We start from the raw sequence: 15559 nt of genomic DNA on the forward strand, positions 1-15559 counted from the left end.
CCAATCTGCGATCCAATAACACAACAGTATCTGAGTACCAAAATGTAACAAGGCAAGATACGGATCAAAATCCCTGTCATCTCTGGCAAGTAAAGCGTGGAACGAACTGCCTGTAAATTGCAGATAAATTTGGCCAACTTTAAGCGTCAGATTAGGACATTAATCTATGAATACTGACACCGTACCTCATTGCCTCCTTCATATAATGTATCTGCAAAAATGTTTATTTTATTCTATTTCTTATATTTTCAATTATATACTTTTTTTAATATTCCATTTTATGTATAATCATAACTATATATTAATTCATGTAGGTCAAAAAGCTGTTTTTGTAGTTATAGGATCCTACTCATCCTCATTCCCGCAATTAGCCAAAAGAAAAGCGACGCTAAATAAAAAAAAAAATCACATTAGTATAGTCGACGCGCTAGCTACGTTAACGACCGGCTGGTTTTGAAGTCGTCGGAGCGGGCCCACCAGCTCCAACAATGTGACTGAGACTCCACGTGGAGTAGACGAGCACAATGACAGCTAGCTGCGCCCATCGGCTCAAGAACTCCACGTGGAGTAGACGAGCAGAATGACAGCTGCGCCCATTGGCTGAAGGTTGAGTGTTATTGGACGCAAACAACTCGCCCGCTATTTATCCCCACCCACGTTTGTGGCGGCCGTTTCCTTTGTTCTTCGACGTTAACGAAGTAAACGTGTGGACTATACACCAGGGGCGAGAATATAATATTCTCTCAGCAAACGTTTTACTTCTAGGGGAAATTTGACAGTTTTTTTTTAAAATCATATACAGTGAATTGCAAACAATAACAATAACTTCAAGTATAACTTGATGTGACCCTTCCACTACCAGATCTCTAATAATCTTGTGTCTGGAGGGGAATGATTTCTGTGTATATATATCTTCCTGTTTTGTACTTTGTTTCATTTGTACATGGTACCTAGTCTAAAGAAGACCTTGCTAGAAGGTTGAAACGTTAAGTTTAGTTTATGTTTTAAAATAAAATAAATTTTCTGACTTGGTCAGCATATTGAATTTTTTTCACTATAGAGGTAGTGGGAGTCACACAAATAAAGAAATGCAGCTCCTAATAACCCTTGTACCGGAAATGATTGTTGATCATTAGGGAAGGGATTTTAAGGTGCAGCAGCACCTTTCCAAAAATATAGCTGTTTTCACACTGATCGTTTGAGATGTTCTAGGACATGAAATCAAGTAAAATGAATACACTTCGTTGCACCTTTTCGTGAGATTAGCACATTTTCCCCTCTTTGATGCTTCAACACCTTTTTACTTCCTTTTCTTTCATGTTTTGTTAAAAATTGGACAGAAAAATAAATGATTTTCACTCTTCTTGAGCAGCTATATAAAAACCTATAGTCACATTTTGTAGAGCAGAACAAGAGCTATAAAATGGTATAATATAATCATTGCAGCTTCAATAGTTCCCAAGATAATGTAGTTTCTCCACACATAAGAATCTCCTGAGCTCCAAGCGTCAGCGACTTACATTCGAAAACAGAAACATTGAGAAGAATCCAGTATAACAAGTTGTTTGAAAGCCAGTAAATGCCACCTTTACTTCCTAAATAATGGTTACTTTATGTAATTATTATTTATTATGTTATTTGCTACAGTATTGAATAAAGAATGTTAATGTGACTGGTTTAGACCTGAATAAAGACATTTCATCGGCATCTTTTCGAAAACATTTTCAGAACTTTATTTTTTTCTATCCTGACCATAATTTTGCACCCTATTGATCATTATTCAGTGATAACTAGAGCTAGGATCTTCATGACTTAACATTTTTTTGGTAAGGATGATGTGTTCCTTTAAATTAAAGTGCTTTTAAGGGCATATTTTGGCATATTTCTGGGTGATAGAGCATATTTTGATGGATTTTCGGTCATATTCAGCATATTTTCGCTTTTTCAAAAAAATTACAGTCATTTCAGAAGTGCATTTGTTCTTACTCCCATGTTCACTCCCATGTTTTTTTTTTTTACTGCAGCAAAATCTTTTAAATTTTTTATTTGAAAATTTAGAGAAAGAATTCATTGTGCATTGAAACTCAGGGCCCATAAAGTGAACTAAAATTAGTAGTACGTATGTGAAAATGTCTTAACATTTAGATACTGATAATTGAAACAGTCCAGTTACAAGAGCATATTTTTCAGATTATAGTGCATATTTTGTACAATTTTAGGTCATAAGAGCATATTTCATTTTGCATATTTTGGTAATTTTTTGGTCATATAAATCCTAACCCTAGTGATAACAATGAAAGAAAATCCCAAGACTTGTACACCAACAAAGAAACGAGTTAAAAATAAGTACCTGGTGCGTATACAACAAAACGAGGCAGTTAGTCCCACAGGCACACGAGTACTGAAGGTGGAAAAGTGACGTTTGCGAACACGCATGCAGCGTTAAGAAGGCTGACCCCGTGAACTGTTGTGTCGGCCAGGGTCTGAGGACATCCGACACATAACAGCAGCCGGTGATGGCTTCCTGTCAGGAGATCGCTCTTGCGATGTGGGTCATGGATGCCCGCACAATGGGGCAGCGTGCGTGTGCAAAGAACTTCGGACGCTACCGTTGAATGGGGCTCAATGCCACGTGGCCGCTTGGACCACTGGAAGACGTTGCCTTGACATGAAAAACTGCGAACAGAACTAATCGAAGGGCAGCGATGTATGGGGGAAAGAGGGAAGAGTGCCAATTTGTATCTTCCTGCTGTGGATTTTCCGCTTGACCTTCGCATAACAATGGTCTATCGTTTTCCCTTTTCTTCCTTGTTCTGTGTTACCCTCATACTCTCTATAATGTCTCTTTCGACTCATTTCACCTGGGTTTTCCGTCGCGTATGGGCAAAAATGCATTGTACACTCGAAATCGAATGAAACGCCCCCCCCTTACGGTTATGCAACCCGGAATTTTATATCATCTAGTTTCGCCTGGTAGAGTAGTTCCCGAGAGGAGCAGTGTTTCCAAACCTATAACCGTAGTGTTTCCAACCCCGTATTGGTTGGTTGGTTGTTGATTTGGTGTTTTAAGTCCACAATGCACAGTATGACTAATCGGGACTGGACCTACAGTTTAAAGTGGGATCCGAACCACTTTGTGCCTCCACCGGGACCCCTTGATTACAATGCGACGACACTACCACTACGCCATCCAAGCCTGTATTGCTTCGTAGAAGACGAAACCTTCACGTAACTTCTTCATTCGTGATTTACATTTGGTTTACAGACTCACATTACAGGACACTCTTTTCCTGTATTGCATGTTTTCTGGAGCATTTATTTTTCCTTCTGTGGAGAAAATTCTGTTATTATTTTACATCTTATTTTTCGCAGCTTCTCTGCCATTTATTGGCTAATCGCAACAATGAGGATGAATGATGACTCGATGAAATTGATAAAAGGACAGTCATAAAGGAACCATGGGGAGCTAGATTCATATTTTTATAATTACTAATATCTTTCTCTTTTTTTACTTTACTTTTGGCTAGTCGCAACGATGAGGATTAGTGTATGATAAAATTCATGAAGGAACACTCATAAACAATCATACCCAGGCCGGGACTCGAACCCGGGAATTTCGGCAGCGAGATCAAAAGCCGACGGCTTACCACGCTCGGGCACAGCGGCGGCCAATTATTATTAGTGATATTGTCTCAAGTAGTGTATTTTTCCACCATATTCTTTCACACAATCATGAAACGGATGAAAATTAAAATGTTAAAATACCTGCCTACGTTGTTTTTTTTTAGCTTGCAATATAAAGCCCTACTGCACGAAGCCAAATTGTGGGAATACGAAACAGAACCAAGTTAACATATCTTGGCCGTGGAAAGTGTTAATAGAAAATCTAGAAAAGAGCCATTTAACAGTTGCCTGATTGCTTTTCCATTTGTTGTATGGGAATAATTGTCTGAAATGTGTGTGTAGTAGCAGGCAAAAGAGAATACAAAGATCGAATAGAGAGGCAACACTGTCATTGTTCTGCACTGCACAGACAACGCGTCTCGTCGAGTGGGCGGGGCACTGTGGGTGCGAGCGAGCTGCTGTTGCTTCTGCAAAGAAGAACACTCACAAACAACTGAATGACGCTCCGCTTAAAATCTAGTCAATCGAGAAAGGATTTGTTGAGGAAGTGAATTGAAATATAAACGCCAGAATTTGGTCTAAGCCTATAATGGTTACTAGCAATAAGAGCTGATCAATTTTTACATGTGGAATTCCGTAATGAACGAGGCAACAGGCCGCACTCCACACCTTTAGTCTGGTAACACTAATAAATCATCTCATTATATGCGTTCGGTTATGCTGATAATCATGTTTAATATATTACCTTCAAACATAAACAATATCATGGACTCACTCAGAGGCAGAATTCAATTTTACGCTTTACTTTCCTGAAGACATTGTAGCAATATAATCATTCCGCTCTATTTTCGTATTCTCAATTGAACTCGCACTATTTTTTCCAGAAGTTGAGCCCCCCCCTCCCTTCTCCCACCTTAAATTTTTTTGGGTGAGAGGCTACAAACTATACTAAAACTGAATTGCAGACAATACTTTACGACTCAAAGTGACGTGACCTAGAAAATAGTGAAAAATCACTGGTGCAAAATTCAACGTAATGATGATAAAATGAAGGTAGGAAAATGGATGTGCTAGAAAGTTTTACATACATACACACAGTTAGCTCCGTGTAGAAGATATTTCTTCACATTTTTCTCACCTTGGCTTCCTTGAATTCACGAAACTGTAAAGCCATGAACGCGTTAACCCCCTATAATCACGGAGTCCCAGGTTCGATTCCTGGTGGAGACACAACTGCCTAGTGGTTCGGATCCCACTTTCAACTGTAGGTCCCACTTCGGGTAGCCTTTTTGAGCATGAAATGGAATTAAAACAAAATTGGAACACGGTAACCCATCACAACACACGCGCAGAGAGCGTTGAACTTAATGACTGACAACTACATCGAACTTTCAGCGAAGCTGGAATAAGGTCTATTTGCCATGCCAAATAGTGTGAATTTTCAGTCTCGTGGTGCTTTCTATAAGAAGTGCAAGTAAGTTATCTAAAAAAATTCAAATGTGAGGGTGATTCGAGCTATGTTTCATTCAATAAGACTCTTCACTTCAAACATATTTTGCTCTATAGCTGTCGATTTCGAATGGGCATCTAAGACTGGTTGCTTAGCGGACCGGATTTGGAAAAAATCACGGACTGTCATTGTTCCAATCACACTACAGACATAGCAAAAATTGATCGCCTGAAGATGAGAGAAGAGGTGATCTCTTGATATGTCTCGAAATATATAGATGGAATATATAGTCAATCAAAAAGAAAAACAATGGATAATGTCCAATTAAGTATAGAAACGCTGTTAGAACCGGTGTTCATTCACAGAGCAGAAGGGTTATTTTGACAAAATTCTGTTTCCCGGCTGGCTGCTTCGGAGAAGAGGGCTTTGTGAAGTTGTCGCTTCTTGCCCAAGCGGTAGACCTAATTCGTTGTTTGGCCACGAATTCCTTCGTAGGTAAACGCGCAACAGAGGATCACTGCCATAAAGGTGGTTCCCGCGCCGGCTGAAAGAGCGACGGGAAATTAAAGAACCATTGTCACTAACTTCAGACAGACATCTAATCATTTCCTTAGGTTTGGAAGCTGATCCGAAGGGACAACAAATACCAAAAAAACGACATGAATTAAATGATCGATTGGTCCGTCCTTCTGTTGATGGATGGCAATTCATATTAACAATAATAATCGTAAGCTTATCATTAAGGAGTCAACAATCAAAGCTAATACGCATCTATTGATCAGAAATTACTAGAGGGTTAAAGTTGTTTTTGTACCTCTTGTTATTTTAAGTCGCTCTTCTGCCACTTTCGGCTAATGAGGATGAGTGACGATTAGATTAAATTGACACCATGATACCAATACTGAAGCCGTGACTCGAACCCGGAAATTTCGTGGTATCGGAAGTGGACCATTTAACGCGCTTGGCCACCAAAGAGAACCTTCTCTGCGGCCAAGCGCGGTTAGTGATGGACTAACGATCCAGACACCGAATGTTCCGGGTTCGAGTCCCTTCACAATCTAAGACATAACACTTTATCAAAACTTCATTCCCCTCCCCTCCACCTCAAATTTAATACTCAATCTTCCCAACAAAATTTCCATTCCAATTTTAGACTTCCTGTTGATATTGCTCCCTCCAAAAAAGCAATCTAAGACGTAATAGTAATACACAAGAGTTGGGATTCCCTGCCCCCAAAATAATTATCAATCCAGCTACCTGAAAATCCCACTAACTTCATTAATCGCCCACCATAATTTCCCTATCAATCTAAGGCCTAATATGTAAGAGTTGGATATCGCCCCCCCCACCAATATTACTTATTACCCGTAACAATTCCCCTGACAATCTACAAATTACTATTTGTATAACAGCAATGGCTAATTGATAACGTAATTAAACTTGTTCCCTGTTTACTCAGTCAAATTTCCATCACAGTCTGCGCCATAATGCCCCTCCCCCTGGGCACCACTGATTTAGAACTGTGACAACGTGATAGGTGTAATGTAACTAATAGTTAAGTGTTAGGAATGGGTGCATGTGTGCTGCGCATTTGAATTTCATGTGAATCATATCTGTCAATAATGTGAATATTAATATTATAGAATATAATATAATGGTGCAGGTGTGTGAAAAAGTAACCATGAGCACCAAGGTATCAATAAAAAAGAATTGGAAACATAAGTTGCATATGGAGATGTGTGGAATTAGTTTTGTTCTGGGATGTAGCAAAGAACATCGGTTAAACCGTGCGGGGTTTCAATACTGTGTCCACCCGCCGTTGGATTCAAGCACTGCATCTAGTCGACGAGGCAAGGATTTCACGAGCAGATGTTTGGTCTTCCCCTTAAACTCTCCCAAACATCAAACACGTGAAAATGTTTTCGATTGGGAGACTTCGCTGGCCAATCTACTCTTGAAATTCCTGGGTGCTAATTAAACCAGGTGGTGTTCGCTTTCGATGTATGGACGCTGCTGTTGTCTTGATCGAAAGTCACGTGCGAAATCTCATCTTCAAGGTGTCTCTCTCGCACGCTGGGAAGCGTGTGGTTTTCCAGCACTGCGATGTATTCCTGCGAATTCATTCTCGAGGACACTTCCACCAATCCACCTACTCCAGACGAACTGATCCATCCCCACACCGCCACGGATATCGTGCCACTCCTAGCATGGGTAGAAATGTTCTCGGGGACGTAGCGAGTGTTGTTGCGCCTCCAAACATAAACCTGACCATTTTTGTCAGACGAAAATACTTTTTTGTCGCTCAAAATTACGTTCTGCCAAAATTCTTGAGGAGCTGGTAAATATTGTAAAGAAAACTGATCCGTGCTTCGTGATGGAAATGCATCATTGCTTCTTTCTTTGCCGCTCGACGGTGCCGAACTGTTGCAGCATGGCACTCCAGTTTCAACTCTTGGCGAATCTTCGTTGTAGCCATGAAGGGATTGCCCTCGCTCATCTCAATGATGCCTGCATCTTCTTCCCTGGTTGCCTTCCTCGGCCGGCCTTTGTTGGGTCTTCACTTCATTCCTTGGTCCCCTTTTTCCTCGTAACACCGAATCCAACACCTGACGCAAGAATCGTCCACACCAAGGGTCGTAGCAATCTGTAGTGCAGCAGATCCGCCGCACAAGAACATGCGGACTATCTTCTGTCTTGTAAATTCCGAAAGTAAGGCATGATGAAAATATATCGTAAAGAAACATTCGGACCGAAGGGACATGCTGCACGTGGCACATGCCTCTTGAAAACACCTTATCATTGGTGCATGTAGAGTTTCACGCCCATTCCGGTGCAGAAAGTTTCATTTTATTGGTTCCGTTGCAAGTGGCATGCTCAAGGCATAGATACGAGTAAAACTGCTACAGGATCTCGAACGAAGCACCCACCGGGGCTCGAATTAAAGCCAAAGCGTGGTGGCAAAAGGCAACCGTGAAGTTACTGCATCTGAGATTTACGTCAAGCAGGGCCTGCGTGGTGTGTGCAAAGAAACTCACGCTTGCTTTAGGAAATAAGGATACTATTGAATCAATGCAATATAAAAGAGTATATACAGTAAAATATACATTATTATTGACTCATGCATTCCCTGAAAAAAATGCATTGTTTTCTCGCACATTTCTGCCCGCAATGAATATAAATGTATAATATATTAAATTAAGCAGGTGCATGCAGATTTAAAAATATTGATAAGATAATTCAATTGAATTGAATTGAATTGTTGTTTCATTAAGTCCACTTTGTGCACAGAAAGGCTAATTGGGACTGGACCTACAGTTTATAGTGGGTTCCGAACCACTATGTTCCTCCACCGGGTATCGAACCCGGGACCCCTTGATTAAAGGTGACGACTCTACGATTGCGCCATAGGGGAGGCCCTAGTCCTCTTACGGAGATAATTCGTTCGGAGCAATAGAAATGCCCTATCAAAACAATTGGGGAATATTATTTTCAATGTGGATATTCTTCGGAAAATATGTTTCTAACAACAGTTTACCTAAATAGTGGGGACTTGGGGTGAGAGAGAGGGACGGAGTTGGAAGAGAGAGAGAGAGAGAGAGGAAAAGCACACAATTTTCTGTTCAGTGCGAACCTTTGGGATTGCTTTTTCCTAGCGCACCAAAAACACAATACGTATAACCCAAATACAACCCAAACCTTCAATGGCAAAATTGTGAGTCAATCACTCAACTGGAATAAAAAGTACGGATTTAAATCTAGGCCAGAAGATAGTTATTGCGCTACCATGTGCCAAAAAAATCCACTTTGCCCGCGAGAATTGTCATGCCTGAGTGATATGTAGTTTACGTTAGTTGTGAGAGTTGCTTCAATTCCATTGCCTGCCAAGAATAATGATAGCGCTGAAAGCATAAAATACGGAAATGTGCATGTTTGGAGAGCTATGAGAAAAGCAGATCCTTGTGTTTTCTTTTCAAAATTTACTAATTTTATATCAACTTTTACATATAGCCAATGGCGACAGAGGATGAATGATGCTTCAGGGAAATTGATGAAGATTGAAGAAACAACGAAAAAGAAAAACTCATTATCAGAGGCTAGGACCCAAGAACCCTGGCTACGCAGCATGTTATGATATTTAAGTATATCACGGATTGCTGCTAAATCCATTCCTAGATATTTGTAATGAATGAACCCCCGCCCCCGCTACGAGAAAAAGAAAGACTATAGGATGTGAAACATTCACAATGTAATTGCATTGCTTTACATCGCTCTTGGCTGTATTCCAAATGTAGTAAGAGATCAGCGATAAGTTAGATTTTTTTTTTGTGCCAAGGTATAAGTGTATTTGAGCGCAAGGGCTACCTATTTCATCATTTATAAAGAGTTAACTTCGTCGTTACACTAGCACCAGGCACAAATGCATCAATTTCTATTTCGGTTATTTTACATCACTCTTCTGCCTCTTGAGTTAATCCCGATAATACGGATGAATTATCAATTTATAAAATTGTGACGGGACAAACTCAGTGATACATTCATGCCTGACCAGAGTTCGAATCTGGAACATATGACCTCGCTTCGCTAGAAAGGCTGGCAGAAATGTATCGGAAAAGTGTAGGAGCACCAAGAACCGGTTTCACCCAGCACAGACAATGAAATCATTTACAGCGACTCGCTGTAGCAGTGTTGCTCGTCACCCCCCTCCCCCTCACTCGCAGATAGCATAGCCTTCTCAGCACCCACATGCTGATGGAAGAGTGGAACCACAAGCAAAACAACCTGCGCAGACCCACGACTCCTGTGCACCGTACTCCCGCGAGGAGGGGCGGGGGAGAGTGGACCATGCTTCCTTATGGCCCGAACTGAAGGGAAGAAGGGAGATCTGCGCGGGTACTTTTCGTCCCAAGGATTTTTTTCGTTGTGGTCGATCTATACTTTTCGTTTCAGGCATATTCCGACTGGAAGGTTTCTGACACCCCTCCGCCCCCCATAATTCCCACCATGGTTAATAAATGAGACCCTTGCACTTTCAAAACCCTTATCGCAAGAAAAAGCTGGCATCAATTTTACACCACCATACAATAAGATTTACACGGGAAACATTTCCTAACATATTTTCTTGATTCGGACTAAGGGCAAATTAAAAATAGTCAAAGAATTAAATTACTGAAAATATGGAAAAGCGCGATACCGAAATCTGTGATGAGTGCGAAGGGAAAATCGAGAAAAGGAAAAAAAAAATTAAGTATAAAAGTATTCGAATAACCAGATTAAGAGAGAAAGTTATCACGGCTCGAACAATGGAAATTAAAAAAAAAACGGGAATACGAATTGAAATATACGACAATCGGAAGTAGGCTGAAGGAAGCAAATTTTAATAAACGTGGAAAGAAAACATAATGAAAGGAGCGCTGGTTCGATTCGCGACGGAAGCTCATATTTGTTGTTCGAATCCCACTCTACACTGTATGTTCAGATGCATTTACACTTAAAACAAACTTCGTGGAACTTTTTCCAAATCAGATGTCGCCAAAAATTTAAAAACAAAAAGAATAACTCTGAAGGAAAAATGCCGAATGCGTTATTGCAAAATGGAAAAAAAAAATCTTCACATATTCGTTCGGAAGTGGTAAAAGAATAATAAAAAACTCAAGCATAAATGTTAATAACACTTGTTATTATTACCAGAGACATTCTCAAAATAAACTTCTTGTCCGTTAAAATCAAATCAAGAGGAAAGCAAGATCTCCACCCGGTCGCGTGAATCTGTGGCTAGATTCAAGAGTTGGAAACACTACGCTTCTCGCGAGCTGCTATTCCTGGCGAAACTAGATGATATAAAATTCCGGGTTGCATAACCGTAAGGGGGGGCGTTTCATTCGATTTCGAGTGTACTTCCTTCCTACGAGCCCACAGGCTGTACATCAGTATTAACAGTAGGCAAATTGTCCATCTACAGTGATTTACCCACAAAGAAATTTCCCCAACACGAATTTTTGGTCACTTTGGCTATAACATTTTACCTCACACTCCTAAACACTAGCATACATAATAATCTCAATAAGCTGGCAAGCTTTTCCACATTAACATGTATTTTGATCAAAAGATCAAATTTAAGAGAAAATATTTCTTTCTTAGGGTTTCTTTGTTGGTGTATCCTTAACCGAAGACGGGACTTGGCACTGTCTTGTTTTCGGTCTCATATCCCTCGGTGTGTCCTCTGGATGGTTTTAGAGCGAAAATATGTGCTTTTTGCCGGTAGCTGTTTTTGAAACCTCTATTAAGAATATCCACACACATTCACAAAAAACATGTCGCCGTTGCTTTTTAAGTGTAGCTTCAATTTTATGCAATACTTCTCATACCTGAGGCTAATTTATGTGTATGTGTGTGTGTGTGTGTGTGAGAGAGAGAGGGGGGGGAGAGAGAGGGGGGGGAGAGAGAGAAGAGTAGACCCACCAGCAGTGATGTGCGTCTACGCGTAAACAACGATAGTCTACATTCTACACGTAGATGACGTAATCTATGTAAACAACATGGCGAAAGGTGATAACTTAGCAAAGGGCGCCGTGGAATAAAAACAAAATTCTACTGCGTATCAGTTGCTGATTTGTGAGGAGAACTTTTTCATGCTCTTCCTTCCAAATTCGAACAATTTCTCACCTAGGGAAAAGACCTACCATAAAATATTCTAGTGTTTTATGGGGAAAAGACCACTCTTGCCTCACGACTGCCATCTGTTGTTGTTTTTTGCATACTATTTTTCTTCTTCCATAGTTGATAATAGAAGAGAAGAGAAAATTTTGTTGTAAATAGGATTGTTTTCAGTTCATTAGAAACCAATATAGTAGAAAATGTCTCTTTCTTCTCATGAAACCCTTGAAAATTAATTTTAATGCACTTTAGATTGTCTACGTAGTCCATGTAAACTACAACCCAATGTAATCTATGCGTATATTACGTGTAGACAACGCATGTACACGTAAACTTATAGTCTACGGCACATCACTGCCCACCAGTGTATATGTCTATGGCAGTGGCGTTCGTAGGAACTTCGACCAAATATATTTTTCAAACTGGTGTGCTATTCCAATTAAGAAACAAGATAGTTAAATTAAAACCCACCTCAAAGCGAACGATTTAAAAGGCACAACACCCTTCTTTGTTTTCTTCGAGTCCACTTTATGCTCAGATAGGCTAATAGGGACTGGACCTACAGTTTAAAGTAGGATCCGAACCACTGTGCTGTGCCACATTATTCCAAGGCAAATGGTTCGCACGCAACAACCACTTATATGAACACGTGTGGCAGGGGCGTATATTCCGGGCTAGCTAGGCTATCTGCGAAGCCTGAAGCCTAGAAAGTAAAATACTAGAGATAAATCTCTTAGAAACTGTGTGAATTAAGCTGATTTGAAAAAGAAGATAATGGCGATTCTGAAGTTGGCAACCTGAATTCTTGGGAGTTGGCAAACTGAGTTCTTAGGAGTTTGCAACCTGAATTCTTGGGAGTTGGCAACCTGAATTCTTAGGAGTTGGCAACCTGAATTCTTACGAGTTGGCAACTTGAATTCTTACGAGTTGGCAACTTGAATTCTTACGAGTTGGCAACCTGAATTCTTAGGAGTTGACAACCTGAATTCTTGGGAGTTGACAACCTGAATTCTTGGGAGTTGACAACCTGAATTCTTGGGAGTTGGCAACCTGAATTCTTGGGAGTTGGCAACCTGAATTCTTACGAGTTGGCAACTTGAATTCTTACGAGTTGGCAAACCTGAATTCTTACGAGTTGACAAAACCTGAATTATTAGAAGTTGGCAACCTGAATTTTTAAGTTTGCAACCTAACAACCGTTGGATGACAAAGTGGCTTCCTTGAAGACGTCAAAGGGCCTTCCCGATGGCACAGTGGTTGCGTCGTCGCCTTGTAATCAAGGGGTCCCGGGTTCGATACCCGGTGGAGGCACAAGTGGTTCGGATCCCACTTTAAACTGTAGGTCCAGCCCCCAGTCCCGATTAGCCTTACTGTTTATAAAGTGGACTTAAAACAACATATCAATCAATCAATCGATCAATTGAAGACGTCAAGAATAAGTCTAGTCTTCTCCTTTCCTCCATAGCCTAGGATCAGGTGTCATAGTGAGATAGTCCAGGTCTTACTCAGCATACGCCACTGACGTGTGGAAATCCATTTTGGGACTTGCTTGTAGATGTACAGTGGCAGACATTTCTGGGTTGTAACGAACCATTCGAACCTACTTGAACAATTCCAAATCGCTCTAGCTTTGATATCTCGAATCATAATTGCACCGGACGGAATTAGGGGCCGTTATTTTCACATACCAGATGCTCTTTTTTAAGGACAGCTGGGCCGACGAAGAGGATCAAGCCCTCCCTGTGCACGCCACTGGAAACAAGCAATCAGATAGTAGCATTCCGCATATTGTTCAAGCATAGCTATAACGCACCACTCAACCACACTTGTAATCATGCATTGTTCACTATCATGAAAGCTACACTTTAACATTTCTTTTGCAAAGATAATGACATGTTAACGTTTAATAATGAGGTGTCGACCACCACTTTATTGCATGTAACTGGCTTTTGCACTGAATTGCGCTTTCAACTCTTTGTTTCGCACAGAATCACTGAATGCAGTTGCCATTGTTGCCACGCGATGCAGAGGTGTCACTCCCCCGATTCTTTTCCCCTAGGCGCTCTGAATTAATTGTTTCCAATGGCTACAGGCACTTCGCCAACTGTTGGAAAAGCTAACAAAAAATGAACGTTTTGTGGTTGGAATCTGTCGAGGTCTTTCTACAGGTAGAGTCAGATTATTTTCATAACTCCAGCTGACAGCGCGAACCCAGTTAAACCTGCCGCAAAATTAGTTTGGTATTGACACTTGCGAACCACGTGTTGAAATCGGGTCTACGTCACTGCGGGAGGGTGGGTTGCTGGCATGCGAGCCAATCAAAATCTTCCCAGTGCTTCACCCAGGCCCTGGTTACCTAGCAACAGAAAACGTTTTTCTCGGTGTTGCCGCTTATCGGGCGATTCTTCCTGCGATCAGATTTCATGTTGTTGGGAGAGGACGTGTTGTTTGTTTGTTGCGTTGCGTTACTGTGATATTTTAACCAGTCCGTTTGTTTAGTGTTTATTGCATTTAGAGTATTCTTTGTTGTATAGAGCGTGTTGTTTTAGTGTGTTATTTTTTGTACATAATTTTCTGTGTTCTGCTTGAGTGTGTCGTGTGCTTGTGTGAAAAATGTCAAGCACAGGAGGCAATACTCGAGATGACAATGTACCAAAGAGGCCATGCACTAAAAGAAAAAGGAATTCCTCTCAAAGGCCAAACGCGGGAGTTGGTTTGTTCTGAGCGCAAATAATTTGAGCAAGAGAAAAACAATGGGGGTCCAATCATTTCTGTAAACAAAGTTCTGGACAGGACTGCTGCTGCTTTCGGCGTGTCTAAGAACACTATTGTTACCATAGGGGGAAAAAATATAATGTGATAGAAATAAATAAATAAATAAATAAATGCGAGGCTTCAAAATTGGAAACCCCAGGAAAGAAGAGGAATATCAGTAAACGCGTGACAAATTTAGATACCTTTCATCAAGACGCTATTCGTCGCCATATTTACTCTTATTATAGGAGGAAAGATCATCCCACTGTTGGGAAACTGCGAGTTTCGTTGAAAGATTCGGCATTTTTTCAAGGTGGGGAAACATCTTTAGTCATAAAATATCTTGGATTCTCATACAAAAAAATAATAATAATAATAATGGATGCAAAATAAAGTAAAATATGGAGGCATATGGGGATGTGGAGGTAAATCTCCACACATTCTCGACCTAGGCTATATTATGGAGGTGATGTGGTTCACCAACCGCCTTTACCACAGGTTTGCCCGAGGTACTCACTTGGGCTGAGTCGACCCCGGAGCCGCTCGGGATATTTGAAAAAGTTCCACAAACCACCGTGGGTCTCACGCGCGAAAGTCAGACGCCCCACCAACTAGACTTTGTGCACTTCAGTTGCGGTATAATTGAAAGACGGGCAGACTTTAACGGCGACTTCGGAAAGAAATGATTATTGAAAGTGTATATACAGAATGGATTGAAAAAGTAACCTGTAAACAATGCTCGTTTCAGTAATTCGTTCATGTTGTAAGGGAGTTAGAAATGAATAGAAAAAAAAACAATAACACATTCATCATTGTTGTCATCATTGTTATTCCATTTTCCTTGAAAAACAATAACACATTTCATCATTGTTGTTCCTTTTCATAACACGTTTTCCTCGACACAGCGTCAGACGGCTGCAGTGCGTACTGTACCGCATGATATGGCAACACCGTGACGCGTGTTCCTTCAGCTCTCAATACCAAACTAATTTTGCGGCAGGTATAGTGAGCCTACCAACAGGATGGGATACGGAGCGACGATCCTCCGCCTCCACTCGCCACTCTCACTTTTTGTAC

At 40.8% G+C, this 15559-nt stretch overlaps 2 protein-coding genes across 9 annotated transcripts in view; one reads left to right on the top strand and one right to left on the bottom strand.

Moving 5' to 3' along the window:
* The window catches only part of dysc (whirlin protein dyschronic), an 817084-nt gene that overhangs the window by 729869 nt on the left and 71656 nt on the right, over positions 1 to 15559 (top strand). The window lies entirely within an intron of this gene.
* Positions 1 to 15559, bottom strand: part of LOC145980331 (uncharacterized) — a 112678-nt gene that overhangs the window by 76892 nt on the left and 20227 nt on the right. The window contains exon 1 of one of the 3 annotated variants that reach the window (XM_083113367.1): positions 2351 to 2386. The exons of the other annotated variants lie outside the window; for them this stretch is intronic. The gene's annotated coding sequence lies outside the window, so the exon portion shown is untranslated. Of the gene's footprint in view, positions 1 to 2350; positions 2387 to 15559 lie in introns of those variants that run through there. 3 annotated transcript variants of the gene reach the window in all.

The sequence above is a fragment of the Lepisma saccharinum genome, chromosome 27, assembly GCF_977018435.1.
Source record: "Lepisma saccharinum chromosome 27, izLepSacc3.1, whole genome shotgun sequence".
Classification (NCBI taxonomy): Eukaryota; Metazoa; Arthropoda; class Insecta; order Zygentoma; family Lepismatidae; genus Lepisma; species Lepisma saccharinum.